The 15561-nt window shown below is 31.4% G+C and overlaps 1 long non-coding RNA gene across 2 annotated transcripts in view; it reads right to left on the reverse strand.

Annotated features, from left to right (window-relative positions):
- LOC144010043 (uncharacterized) overlaps positions 1-15561 on the reverse strand; it is an 82211-nt gene that overhangs the window by 13511 nt on the left and 53139 nt on the right. For both annotated transcript variants that reach the window (XR_013281135.1, XR_013281134.1), the window contains one exon: positions 176-265. This is a non-coding gene — a long non-coding RNA (uncharacterized LOC144010043). The remainder of the gene's footprint in view (positions 1-175; positions 266-15561) is intronic.

Below are 15561 nucleotides of genomic sequence, written 5' to 3' on the forward strand. Positions count from 1 at the left end.
TCTGACAGACAAAAAGTCGTTCAAATAAAGAAAAACAAAAGTGCAAGTGAGCATTAGGAAGAAACAAACAAAACGACAATCATTTACGACCGTGTGCTCAAACGCTTCCTGGCATGAAACTCTTGCAACAAACAAAGCTTTTTTGGGTGGAAAAAAGACGAGGTCAGGCGCTCACCTGGAAAAGAAAACGCCACACGGTCCTCCAGCTCACTGCACTGCGCTCAACAAATCCTCCGCGCACCTGCTTCCAATTCCAAACGAGCTCCTGCAAGCAATCACATTTAAAAGCCAACCTTCTTCTTCTGCCTGTTGTACGGCGCTTTGCACTCGAGCGCCACCCGGTGGTAACCTGCTATGACTGCTTTGGCGTGACAAAAATGCTTGCTTTTGACAACACCAAAATGAAAGCGAATCCCAAATTTTTTTATTTTTTTATTTTTTTAAAAACGCCCATGTATAGGAAGGTGTTTATTAAAAAAACAAAACAAAAAAAACAATACACAATAAAAAACGCCTTACTATACATGGCCGTTTTTTTTTTTAGCAAAAAAAAAGCCTTACTATACATGGTCGTTTTTTTAACAAAATAAAAAACGCCTTACTATACATGGACCTTTTTTTAGGGGGGGAAAAAAACGCCTTACTATACATGGTCGTTTTTTTAACAAAATAAAAAACGCCTTACTATACATGGTCGTTTTTTTAACAGAATAAAAAACGCCTTACTATACATGGTCGTTTTTTTAACAAAATAAAAAACGCCTTACTATACATGGTCGTTTTTTTAGCCAAATAAAAAACGCCTTACTATACATGGTCGTTTTTTTAGTCAAATAAAAAACGCCTTACTATACATGGTCGTTTTTTAGTCAAATAAAAAACGCCTTACTATACATGGTCGTTTTTTTTTAACAAAATAAAAAACGCCTTACTATACATGGTCGTTTTTTTAACAAAATAAAAAACGCCTTACTATACATGGTCGTTTTTTTAGCAAAATAAAAAACGCCTTACTATACATGGTCGTTTTTTTAGCAAAATAAAAAACGCCTTACTATACATGGTCGTTTTTTTAGTCAAATAAAAAACGCCTTACTATACATGGTCGTTTTTTTAGTCAAATAAAAAACGCCTTACTATACATGGTCGTTTTTTTAACAAAATAAAAAACGCCTTACTATACATGGTCGTTTTTTTAGTCAAATAAAATACGCCTTACTATACATGGTCGTTTTTTTAGTCAAATAAAAAACGCCTTACTATACATGGTCGTTTTTTTTTTTGAGAAAAAAAAAATGCCTTACTATACATGGTCGTTTTTTTGAGGGGAAAAAAATGCCTTACTATACATGGTCGTTTTTTTTGGGAGAAAAAAATGCCTTACTATACATGGTCGTTTTTTTGGGGGAGAAAAAAAAATGCCTTACTATACATGGTCGTTTTTTTGGGGGAGAAAAAAAATGCCTTACTATACATGGTCGTTTTTTTTGGGAGAAAAAAAAATGCCTTACTACACATGGTCGTTTTTTTTGGGAGAAAAAAAAATGCCTTACTATACATGGTGTTTTTTTTTGGGAGAAAAAAAAAATGCCTTACTATACATGGTCGTTTTTTTTGGGGAGGAAAAAAATGCCTTACTATACATGGTCGTTTTTTTGGGGGAGAAAAAAAAATGCCTTACTATACATGGTCGTTTTTTTGGGGGTGGAAAAAAAATGCCTTACTATACATGGTCGTTTTTTTTGGGGTGGAAAAAAAATGCCTTACTATATGGTCGTTTTTTTGGGGAGAAAAAAAATGCCTTACTATACATGGTCGTTTTTTTTGGGAGAAAAAAATGCCTTACTATACATGGTCGTTTTTTTGGGGAGAAAAAAAAATGCCTTACTATACATGGTCGTTTTTTTGGGGGAGAAAAAAAATGCCTTACTATACATGGTCGTTTTATTTTGGGTGAAAAAAAAAATGCCTTACTATACATGGTCGTTTTATTTTGGGTGAAAAAAGAAATGCCTTACTATACATGGTCGTTTTTTTTTTTTTTGAGAAAAAAAAATGGCTTACTATACATGGTCGTTTTTTTTGGGAGAAAAAAAATGCCTTACTATACATGGTCGTTTTTTTGGGGGGTGACAAAAAATGCCTTACTATACATGGTCGTTTTTTTGGGGGAGGAAAAAAAAATGCCTTACTATACATGGTCGTTTTTTTTGGGTGAAAAAAAAAATGCCTTACTATACATGGTCGGTTTTTTTTTGGGAGAAAAAAAAATGCCTTACTATACATGGTCGTTTTTTTGGGGGGAGAAAAAAAAATGCCTTACTATACATGGTCGTTTTTTTGGGGAGAAAAAAAATGCCTTACTATACATGGTCGTTTTTTTTGGGGAGAAAAAAAAAAAGCCTTACTATACATGGTCGTTTTTTTTTGGGAGAAAAAAAATGCCTTACTATACATGGTCGTTTTTTTTGGGGAGAAAAAAAAAAAGCCTTACTATACATGGTCGTTTTTTAGTCAAATAAAAAACGCCTTACTATACATGGTCGTTTTTTTTTAACAAAATAAAAAACGCCTTACTATACATGGTCGTTTTTTTAGCAAAATAAAAAACGCCTTACTATACATGGTCGTTTTTTTAGCAAAATAAAAAACGCCTTACTATACATGGTCGTTTTTTTAGCAAAATAAAAAACGCCTTACTATACATGGTCGTTTTTTTAGTCAAATAAAAAACGCCTTACTATACATGGTCGTTTTTTTAGTCAAATAAAAAACGCCTTACTATACATGGTCGTTTTTTTAGTCAAATAAAAAACGCCTTACTATACATGGTCGTTTTTTTAAGGGGAAAAAAAAAAAAAAAAGTTTTTTTTAGGGGGGGGGAAAAACGCCTTACTATACATGGTCGTTTTTTTAACAAAATAAAAAACGCCTTACTATACATGGTCGTTTTTTTAGTCAAATAAAAAACGCCTTACTATACATGGTCGTTTTTTTAGTCAAATAAAAAAAGCCTTACTATACATGGTCGTTTTTTTAACAAAATAAAAAACGCCTTACTATACATGGTCTTTATTTAGGGGGAAAAAAAACGCCTTACTATACATGGTCGTTTTTTTAACAAAATAAAAAACGCCATACTATACATGGTCATTTTTTTAACAAAATAAAAAACGCCTTACTATACATGGTCGTTTTTTTGGGGGAGAAAAAAAAATGCCTTACTATACATGGTCGTTTTTTTTGGGAGAAAAAAAAATGCCTTACTACACATGGTCGTTTTTTTTGGGAGAAAAAAAAATGCCTTACTATACATGGTGTTTTTTTTTGGGAGAAAAAAAAAATGCCTTACTATACATGGTCGTTTTTTTTGGGGAGGAAAAAAATGCCTTACTATACATGGTCGTTTTTTTGGGGGAGAAAAAAAAATGCCTTACTATACATGGTCGTTTTTTTGGGGGTGGAAAAAAAATGCCTTACTATACATGGTCGTTTTTTTTGGGGTGGAAAAAAAATGCCTTACTATATGGTCGTTTTTTTGGGGAGAAAAAAAATGCCTTACTATACATGGTCGTTTTTTTTGGGAGAAAAAAATGCCTTACTATACATGGTCGTTTTTTTGGGGAGAAAAAAAAATGCCTTACTATACATGGTCGTTTTTTTGGGGGAGAAAAAAAATGCCTTACTATACATGGTCGTTTTATTTTGGGTGAAAAAAAAAATGCCTTACTATACATGGTCGTTTTATTTTGGGTGAAAAAAGAAATGCCTTACTATACATGGTCGTTTTTTTTTTTTTGAGAAAAAAAAATGGCTTACTATACATGGTCGTTTTTTTTGGGAGAAAAAAAATGCCTTACTATACATGGTCGTTTTTTTGGGGGGTGACAAAAAATGCCTTACTATACATGGTCGTTTTTTTGGGGGAGAAAAAAAAAATGCCTTACTATACATGGTCGGTTTTTTTGGGTGAAAAAAAAAATGCCTTACTATACATGGTCGGTTTTTTTTTGGGAGAAAAAAAAATGCCTTACTATACATGGTCGTTTTTTTGGGGAGAAAAAAAATGCCTTACTATACATGGTCGTTTTTTTGGGGGGAGAAAAAAAAATGCCTTACTATACATGGTCGTTTTTTTGGGGAGAAAAAAAATGCCTTACTATACATGGTCGTTTTTTTTGGGGAGAAAAAAAAAAAGCCTTACTATACATGGTCGTTTTTTTTTGGGAGAAAAAAAATGCCTTACTATACATGGTCGTTTTTTTTGGGGAGAAAAAAAAAAAGCCTTACTATACATGGTCGTTTTTTAGTCAAATAAAAAACGCCTTACTATACATGGTCGTTTTTTTTTAACAAAATAAAAAACGCCTTACTATACATGGTCGTTTTTTTAACAAAATAAAAAACGCCTTACTATACATGGTCGTTTTTTTAGCAAAATAAAAAACGCCTTACTATACATGGTCGTTTTTTTAGCAAAATAAAAAACGCCTTACTATACATGGTCGTTTTTTTAGCAAAATAAAAAACGCCTTACTATACATGGTCGTTTTTTTAGTCAAATAAAAAACGCCTTACTATACATGGTCGTTTTTTTAGTCAAATAAAAAACGCCTTACTATACATGGTCGTTTTTTTAACAAAATAAAAAACGCCTTACTATACATGGTCGTTTTTTTAGTCAAATAAAAAACGCCTTACTATACATGGTCGTTTTTTTAGTCAAATAAAAAACGCCTTACTATACATGGTCGTTTTTTTAAGGGGAAAAAAAAAAAAAAAGTTTTTTTTAGGGGGGGGGAAAAACGCCTTACTATACATGGTCGTTTTTTTAGTCAAATAAAAAACGCCTTACTATACATGGTCGTTTTTTTAACAAAATAAAAAACGCCTTACTATACATGGTCGTTTTTTTAGTCAAATAAAAAACGCCTTACTATACATGGTCGTTTTTTTAGTCAAATAAAAAAAGCCTTACTATACATGGTCGTTTTTTTAACAAAATAAAAAACGCCTTACTATACATGGTCTTTATTTAGGGGGAAAAAAAACGCCTTACTATACATGGTCGTTTTTTTAACAAAATAAAAAACGCCATACTATACATGGTCATTTTTTTAACAAAATAAAAAACGCCTTACTATACATGGTCGTTTTTTGGATGGAAAAAAAAGGCCTTATTATACATGGTCGTTTTTTTTGGGAGAAAAAAAAAAAGCCTTAATATACATGGTCTTTTTTTGGATGGAAAAAAAAATGCCTTACTATACATGGTCGTTTTTTTAGTCAAATAAAAAACGCCTTACTATACATGGTCGGTTTTTTTGGGAGAAAAAAAAAAGCCTTAATATACATGGTCTTTTTTTGGATGGAAAAAAAATGCCTTATTATACATGGTCGTTTTTTTGGGGAGAAAAAAAAAAGCCTTAATATACATGGTCTTTTTTTGGATGGAAAAAAAATGCCTTATTATACATGGTCGTTTTTTTGGGAGAAAAATAACACCTTACTATACATGGTCGTTTTTTTAGTCAAATAAAAAACGCCTTACTATACATGGTCGTTTTTTTGGTCAAAATAAAAAACGCCTTACTATACATGGTCGTTTTTTTAGTCAAATAAAAAACGCCTTACTATACATGGTCGTTTTTTAGTCAAATAAAAAACGCCTTACTATACATGGTCGTTTTTTTAACAAAATAAAAAACGCCTTACTATACATGGTCGTTTTTTTAACAAAATAAAAAACGCCTTACTATACATGGTCGTTTTTTTAGTCAAATAAAAAACGCCTTACTATACATGGTCGTTTTTTTAACAGAATAAAAATCGCCTTACTATACATGGTCGTTTTTTTAGGGGGGGGGGGGGGAAACGCCTTACTATACATGGCCGTTTTTTTAGGGGGGGAAAAAAAAAAACGCCTTACTATACATGGTCGTTTTTTTAGGGGGAAAAAAAATGCCTTACTATACATGGTCGTTTTTTTGGGGGAGAAAAAAAAAATGCCTTACTATACATGGTCGTTTTTTTTGGGAGAAAAAAAAAATGCCTTACTATACATGGTCGTTTTTTTAACAGAATAAAAAACGCCTTACTATACATGGTCGTTTTTTTAACAGAATAAAAAACGCCTTACTATACATGGTCGTTTTTTTAGTCAAATAAAAAACGCCTTACTATACATGGTCGTTTTTTTAACAAAATAAAAAACGCCTTACTATACATGGTCGTTTTTTTAACAAAATAAAAAACGCCTTACTATACATGGTCGTTTTTTTAGTCAAATAAAAAACGCCTTACTATACATGGTCGTTTTTTTAATCAGATAAAAAACGCCTTCCTATACATGGTCGTTTTTTTAGTCAAATAAAAAACGCCTTACTATACATGGTCGTTTTTTTAGTCAAATAAAAAACGCCTTACTATACATGGTCGTTTTTTTAGTCAAATAAAAAACGCCTTACTATACATGGTCATTTTTTTAAGGGGGAAAAAAAAAAAGAAAAAAAAAAAAGAGTTTTTTTTAGGGGGGGGAAAAAACGCCTTACTATACATGGTCGTTTTTTTAACAAAATAAAAAACGCCTTACTATACATGGTCGTTTTTTTAACAGAATAAAAAACGCCTTACTATACATGGTCGTTTTTTTAGTCAAATAAAAAACGCCTTACTATACATGGTCGTTTTTTTAGTCAAATAAAAAACGCCTTACTATACATGGTCGTTTTTTTAACAAAATAAAAAACGCCTTACTATACATGGTCGTTTTTTTAGTCAAATAAAAAACGCCTTACTATACATGGTCGTTTTTTTAGTCAAATAAAAAATGCCTTACTATACATGGTCGTTTTTTTAACAGAATAAAAAACGCCTTACTATACATGGTCGTTTTTTTAGTCAAATAAAAAAACGCCTTACTATACATGGTCGTTTTTTTAACAGAATAAAAAACGCCTTACTATACATGGTCGTTTTTTTAACAAAATAAAAAACGCCTTACTATACATGGTCGTTTTTTAACAGAATAAAAAACGCCTTACTATACATGGTCGTTTTTTTAGTCAAATAAAAAACGCCTTACTATACATGGTCGTTTTTTTAGTCAAATAAAAAACGCCTTACTATACATGGTCGTTTTTTTAGTCAAATAAAAAACGCCTTACTATACATGGTCGTTTTTTTAGTCAAATAAAAAACGCCTTACTATACATGGTCGTTTTTTTAGTCAAATAAAAAACGCCTTACTATACATGGTCGTTTTTTTAGTCAAATAAAAAACGCCTTACTATACATGGTCGTTTTTTTAGTCAAATAAAAAACGCCTTACTATACATGGTCGTTTTTTTAGTCAAATAAAAAACGCCTTACTATACATGGTCGTTTTTTTAGTCAAATAAAAAACGCCTTACTATACATGGTCGTTTTTTTAGTCAAATAAAAAACGCCTTACTATACATGGTCGTTTTTTTAACAAAATAAAAAACGCCTTACTATACATGGTCGTTTTTTTGTCAAATAAAAAACGCCTTACTATACATGGTCGTTTTTTTAGTCAAATAAAAAACGCCTTACTATACATGGTCGTTTTTTTAGTCAAATAAAAAACGCCTTACTATACATGGTCGTTTTTTTAGTCAAATAAAAAACGCCTTACTATACATGGTCGTTTTTTTAGTCAAATAAAAAACGCCTTACTATACATGGTCGTTTTTTTAAGGGGAAAAAAAAACGCCTTACTATACATGGTCATTTTTTTAACTAAATAAAAAACGCCTTACTATACATGGTCGTTTTTTTAGTCAAATAAAAAACGCCTTACGTTTTTTTAGTCAAATAAAAAACGCCTTACTATACATGGTCGTTTTTTTAACAGAATAAAAAACGCCTTACTATACATGGTCGTTTTTTAGTCAAATAAAAAACGCCTTACTATACATGGTCGTTTTTTTAGTCAAATAAAAAACGCCTTACTATACATGGTCGTTTTTTTAGTCAAATAAAAAACGCCTTACTATACATGGTCGTTTTTTAGTCAAATAAAAAACGCCTTACTATACATGGTCGTTTTTTTTTAACAAAATAAAAAACGCCTTACTATACATGGTCGTTTTTTTAACAAAATAAAAAACGCCTTACTATACATGGTCGTTTTTTTAGCAAAATAAAAAACGCCTTACTATACATGGTCGTTTTTTTAGCAAAATAAAAAACGCCTTACTATACATGGTCGTTTCTTTAACAAAATAAAAAACGCCTTACTATACATGGTCGTTTTTTTGGGGGAGAAAAAAAAAACGCCTTACTATACATGGTCGTTTTTTTTGGGAGAAAAAAAAAATGCCTTACTATACATGGTCGTTTTTTTTGGGAGAAAAAAAAAATGCCTTACTATACATGGTCGTTTTTTTAACCGAATAAAAAACGCCTTACTATACATGGTCGTTTTTTTAACAGAATAAAAAACGCCTTACTATACATGGTCGTTTTTTTAGTCAAATAAAAAACGCCTTACTATACATGGTCGTTTTTTTAACAAAATAAAAAACGCCTTACTATACATGGTCGTTTTTTTAGTCAAATAAAAAACGCCTTACTATACATGGTCGTTTTTTTAACAAAATAAAAAACGCCTTACTATACATGGTCGTTTTTTTAGTCAAATAAAAAACGCCTTACTATACATGGTCGTTTTTTTAATCAGATAAAAAACGCCTTACTATACATGGTCGTTTTTTTAGTCAAATAAAAAACGCCTTACTATACATGGTCGTTTTTTTAACAAAATAAAAAACGACTTACTATACATGGTCGTTTTTTTAGTCAAATAAAAAACGCCTTACTATACATGGTCGTTTTTTTAACAAAATAAAAAACGCCTTACTATCCATGGTGGTTTTTTTGGGGAGAAAAAAAATGCCTTACTATACATGGTCGTTTTATTTTGGGTGAAAAAAAAAATGCCTTACTATACATGGGCATTTTTTTTTGGGAGAAAAAAAATGCCTTATTATACATGGTCGTTTTTTGGGGGGGTGAAAAAAAATGCCTTACTATACATCGTCGGTTTTTTTGGGTGAAAAAAAAAAGCCTTACTATACATGGTCGGTTTTTTGGGGGAGAAAAAAAATGCCTTACTATACATGGTCGTTTTATTTTGGGTGAAAAAAAAAAAGCCTTACTATACATGTTTTTTTTTTTTTTTGGGAGAAAAAAAAATGCCTTACTATACATGGTCGTTTTTTTTTTTGAGAAAAAAAAAATGCCTTACTATACATGGTCGTTTTTTTGAGGGGAAAAAAATGCCTTACTATACATGGTCGTTTTTTTAGCAAAATAAAAAACGCCTTACTATACATGGTCGTTTCTTTAACAAAATAAAAAACGCCTTACTATACATGGTCGTTTTTTTGGGGGAGAAAAAAAAAACGCCTTACTATACATGGTCGTTTTTTTTGGGAGAAAAAAAAAATGCCTTACTATACATGGTCGTTTTTTTTGGGAGAAAAAAAAAATGCCTTACTATACATGGTCGTTTTTTTAGCAAAATAAAAAACGCCTTACTATACATGGTCGTTTTTTTAGCAAAATAAAAAACGCCTTACTATACATGGTCGTTTCTTTAACAAAATAAAAAACGCCTTACTATACATGGTCGTTTTTTTGGGGGAGAAAAAAAAAACGCCTTACTATACATGGTCGTTTTTTTTGGGAGAAAAAAAAAATGCCTTACTATACATGGTCGTTTTTTTTGGGAGAAAAAAAAAATGCCTTACTATACATGGTCGTTTTTTTAACCAAATAAAAAACGCCTTACTATACATGGTCGTTTTTTTAACAGAATAAAAAACGCCTTACTATACATGGTCGTTTTTTTAGTCAAATAAAAAACGCCTTACTATACATGGTCGTTTTTTTAACAAAATAAAAAACGCCTTACTATACATGGTCGTTTTTTTAGTCAAATAAAAAACGCCTTACTATACATGGTCGTTTTTTTAACAAAATAAAAAACGCCTTACTATACATGGTCGTTTTTTTAGTCAAATAAAAAACGCCTTACTATACATGGTCGTTTTTTTAATCAGATAAAAAACGCCTTACTATACATGGTCGTTTTTTTAGTCAAATAAAAAACGCCTTACTATACATGGTCGTTTTTTTAACAAAATAAAAAACGACTTACTATACATGGTCGTTTTTTTAGTCAAATAAAAAACACCTTACTATACATGGTCGTTTTTTTAACAAAATAAAAAACGCCTTACTATCCATGGTGGTTTTTTTGGGGAGAAAAAAAATGCCTTACTAGTCGTTTTATTTTGGGTGAAAAAAAAAATGCCTTACTATACATGGGCATTTTTTTTGGGAGAAAAAAAATGCCTTATTATACATGGTCGTTTTTTGGGGGGGTGAAAAAAAATGCCTTACTATACATCGTCGGTTTTTTTGGGTGAAAAAAAAATGCCTTACTATACATGGTCGGTTTTTTGGGGGAGAAAAAAAATGCCTTACTATACATGGTCGTTTTATTTTGGGTGAAAAAAAAAAGCCTTACTATACATGTTTTTTTTTTTTTTTGGGAGAAAAAAAAATGCCTTACTATACATGGTCGTTTTTTTTTTTGAGAAAAAAAAAATGCCTTACTATACATGGTCGTTTTTTTGAGGGGAAAAAAATGCCTTACTATACATGGTCGTTTTTTTTGGGAGAAAAAAAATGCCTTACTATACATGGTCGTTTTTTTGGGGGGTGACAAAAAATGCCTTACTATACATGGTCGTTTTTTTGGGGGAGAAAAAAAAATGCCTTACTATACATGGTCGTTTTTTTGGGGAGAAAAAAAATGCCTTACTATACATGGTCGTTTTTTGGGGGGGTGAAAAAAAATGCCTTACTATACATCGTCGGTTTTTTTGGGTGAAAAAAAAATGCCTTACTATACATGGTCGTTTTTTTGGGGGAGAAAAAAAATGCCTTACTATACATGGTCGTTTTATTAGTCAAATAAAAAACGCCTTACTATACATGGTCGTTTTTTTAGTCAAATAAAAAACGCCTTACTATACATGGTCGTTTTTTAGTCAAATAAAAAACGCCTTACTATACATGGTCGTTTTTTTTTAACAAAATAAAAAACGCCTTACTATACATGGTCGTTTTTTTAACAAAATAAAAAACGCCTTACTATACATGGTCGTTTTTTTAGCAAAATAAAAAACGCCTTACTATACATGGTCGTTTTTTTAGCAAAATAAAAAACGCCTTACTATACATGGTCGTTTCTTTAACAAAATAAAAAACGCCTTACTATACATGGTCGTTTTTTTGGGGGAGAAAAAAAAAACGCCTTACTATACATGGTCGTTTTTTTTGGGAGAAAAAAAAAATGCCTTACTATACATGGTCGTTTTTTTTGGGAGAAAAAAAAAATGCCTTACTATACATGGTCGTTTTTTTAACCAAATAAAAAACGCCTTACTATACATGGTCGTTTTTTTAACAGAATAAAAAACGCCTTACTATACATGGTCGTTTTTTTAGTCAAATAAAAAACGCCTTACTATACATGGTCGTTTTTTTAACAAAATAAAAAACGCCTTACTATACATGGTCGTTTTTTTAGTCAAATAAAAAACGCCTTACTATACATGGTCGTTTTTTTAACAAAATAAAAAACGCCTTACTATACATGGTCGTTTTTTTAGTCAAATAAAAAACGCCTTACTATACATGGTCGTTTTTTTAATCAGATAAAAAACGCCTTACTATACATGGTCGTTTTTTTAGTCAAATAAAAAACGCCTTACTATACATGGTCGTTTTTTTAACAAAATAAAAAACGACTTACTATACATGGTCGTTTTTTTAGTCAAATAAAAAACGCCTTACTATACATGGTCGTTTTTTTAACAAAATAAAAAACGCCTTACTATCCATGGTGGTTTTTTTGGGGAGAAAAAAAATGCCTTACTAGTCGTTTTATTTTGGGTGAAAAAAAAAATGCCTTACTATACATGGGCATTTTTTTTGGGAGAAAAAAAATGCCTTATTATACATGGTCGTTTTTTGGGGGGGTGAAAAAAAATGCCTTACTATACATCGTCGGTTTTTTTGGGTGAAAAAAAAATGCCTTACTATACATGGTCGTTTTTTTGGGGGAGAAAAAAAATGCCTTACTATACATGGTCGTTTTATTTTGGGTGAAAAAAAAAATGCCTTACTATACATGTTTTTTTTTTTTTTTTGGGAGAAAAAAAAACGCCTTACTATACATGGTCGTTTTTTTTTTTTGAGAAAAAAAAAATGCCTTACTATACATGGTCGTTTTTTTGAGGGGAAAAAAATGCCTTACTATACATGGTCGTTTTTTTTGGGAGAAAAAAATGCCTTACTATACATGGTCGTTTTTTTGGGGGGTGACAAAAAATGCCTTACTATACATGGTCGTTTTTTTGGGGGAGAAAAAAAAAAGCCTTACTATACATGGTCGTTTTTTGGGGGGGAGAAAAAAAAATGCCTTACTATACATGGTCGTTTTTTTGGGGAGTAAAAAAATGCCTTACTATACATGGTCGTTTTTTTGGGGGAGAAAAAAAAATGCCTTACTATACATGGTCGTTTTATTTTGGGTGAAAAAAAAAATGCCTTACTATACATGTTTTTTTTTTTTTTTTGGGAGAAAAAAAAACGCCTTACTATACATGGTCGTTTTTTTTTTTTGAGAAAAAAAAAATGCCTTACTATACATGGTCGTTTTTTTGAGGGGAAAAAAATGCCTTACTATACATGGTCGTTTTTTTTGGGAGAAAAAAATGCCTTACTATACATGGTCGTTTTTTTGGGGGGTGACAAAAAATGCCTTACTATACATGGTCGTTTTTTTGGGGGAGAAAAAAAAAAGCCTTACTATACATGGTCGTTTTTTGGGGGGGAGAAAAAAAAATGCCTTACTATACATGGTCGTTTTTTTGGGGAGTAAAAAAATGCCTTACTATACATGGTCGTTTTTTTGGGGGAGAAAAAAAAATGCCTTACTATACATGGTCGTTTTTTTTGGGAGAAAAAAAATGCCTTACTATACATGGTCGTTTTTTTTGGGAGAAAAAAAAATGCCTTACTACACATGGTCGTTTTTTTTGGGAGAAAAAAAAATGCCTTACTATACATGGTGTTTTTTTTTGGGAGAAAAAAAAAATGCCTTACTATACATGGTCGTTTTTTTTGGGGAGGAAAAAAATGCCTTACTATACATGGTCGTTTTTTTGGGGGAGAAAAAAAAATGCCTTACTATACATGGTCGTTTTTTTGGGGGTGGAAAAAAAATGCCTTACTATACATGGTCGTTTTATTTTGGGTGAAAAAAAAAATGCCTTACTATACATGGTCGTTTTATTTTGGGTGAAAAAAGAAATGCCTTACTATACATGGTCGTTTTTTTTTTTTTTGAGAAAAAAAAATGGCTTACTATACATGGTCGTTTTTTTGGGGAGAAAAAAAATGCCTTACTATACATGGTCGTTTTTTTGGGGGGTGACAAAAAATGCCTTACTATACATGGTCGTTTTTTTGGGGGAGAAAAAAAAAATGCCTTACTATACATGGTCGGTTTTTTTGGGTGAAAAAAAAAATGCCTTACTATACATGGTCGTTTTTTTTTTGGGAGAAAAAAAAATGCCTTACTATACATGGTCGTTTTTTTGGGGAGAAAAAATGCCTTACTATACCATGGTCGTTTTTTTGGGGGGAGAAAAAAAAATGCCTTACTATACATGGTCGTTTTTTTGGGGAGAAAAAAAATGCCTTACTATACATGGTCGTTTTTTTTGGGGAGAAAAAAAAAAAGCCTTACTATACATGGTCGTTTTTTTTTGGGAGAAAAAAAATGCCTTACTATACATGGTCGTTTTTTTTGGGGAGAAAAAAAAAAAGCCTTACTATACATGGTCGTTTTTTTTTGGGAGAAAAAAAATGCCTTACTATACATGGTCGTTTTTTTGAGGGGAAAAAAATGCCTTACTATACATGGTCGTTTTTTTTGGGAGAAAAAAATGCCTTACTATACATGGTCGTTTTTTTGGGGGGTGACAAAAAATGCCTTACTATACATGGTCGTTTTTTTGGGGGAGAAAAAAAAAAGCCTTACTATACATGGTCGTTTTTTGGGGGGGAGAAAAAAAAATGCCTTACTATACATGGTCGTTTTTTTGGGGAGTAAAAAAATGCCTTACTATACATGGTCGTTTTTTTGGGGGAGAAAAAAAAATGCCTTACTATACATGGTCGTTTTTTTTGGGAGAAAAAAAATGCCTTACTATACATGGTCGTTTTTTTTGGGAGAAAAAAAAATGCCTTACTACACATGGTCGTTTTTTTTGGGAGAAAAAAAAATGCCTTACTATACATGGTGTTTTTTTTTGGGAGAAAAAAAAAATGCCTTACTATACATGGTCGTTTTTTTTGGGGAGAAAAAAAAAAAGCCTTACTATACATGGTCGTTTTTTTTTGGGAGAAAAAAAATGCCTTACTATACATGGTCGTTTTTTTGAGGGGAAAAAAATGCCTTACTATACATGGTCGTTTTTTTTGGGAGAAAAAAATGCCTTACTATACATGGTCGTTTTTTTGGGGGGTGACAAAAAATGCCTTACTATACATGGTCGTTTTTTTGGGGGAGAAAAAAAAAAGCCTTACTATACATGGTCGTTTTTTGGGGGGGAGAAAAAAAAATGCCTTACTATACATGGTCGTTTTTTTGGGGAGTAAAAAAATGCCTTACTATACATGGTCGTTTTTTTGGGGGAGAAAAAAAAATGCCTTACTATACATGGTCGTTTTTTTTGGGAGAAAAAAAATGCCTTACTATACATGGTCGTTTTTTTTGGGAGAAAAAAAAATGCCTTACTACACATGGTCGTTTTTTTTGGGAGAAAAAAAAATGCCTTACTATACATGGTGTTTTTTTTTGGGAGAAAAAAAAAATGCCTTACTATACATGGTCGTTTTTTTTGGGGAGGAAAAAAATGCCTTACTATACATGGTCGTTTTTTTGGGGGAGAAAAAAAAATGCCTTACTATACATGGTCGTTTTTTTGGGGGTGGAAAAAAAATGCCTTACTATACATGGTCGTTTTATTTTGGGTGAAAAAAAAAATGCCTTACTATACATGGTCGTTTTATTTTGGGTGAAAAAAGAAATGCCTTACTATACATGGTCGTTTTTTTTTTTTTTGAGAAAAAAAAATGGCTTACTATACATGGTCGTTTTTTTGGGGAGAAAAAAAATGCCTTACTATACATGGTCGTTTTTTTGGGGGGTGACAAAAAATGCCTTACTATACATGGTCGTTTTTTTGGGGGAGAAAAAAAAAATGCCTTACTATACATGGTCGGTTTTTTTGGGTGAAAAAAAAAATGCCTTACTATACATGGTCGGTTTTTTTTTGGGAGAAAAAAAAATGCCTTACTATACATGGTCGTTTTTTTGGGGAGAAAAAAAATGCCTTACTATACCATGGTCGTTTTTTTGGGGGGAGAAAAAAAAATGCCTTACTATACATG

Source organism: Festucalex cinctus, chromosome 21 (assembly GCF_051991245.1).
Source record: "Festucalex cinctus isolate MCC-2025b chromosome 21, RoL_Fcin_1.0, whole genome shotgun sequence".
In the NCBI taxonomy this organism is placed as follows: Eukaryota; Metazoa; Chordata; class Actinopteri; order Syngnathiformes; family Syngnathidae; genus Festucalex; species Festucalex cinctus.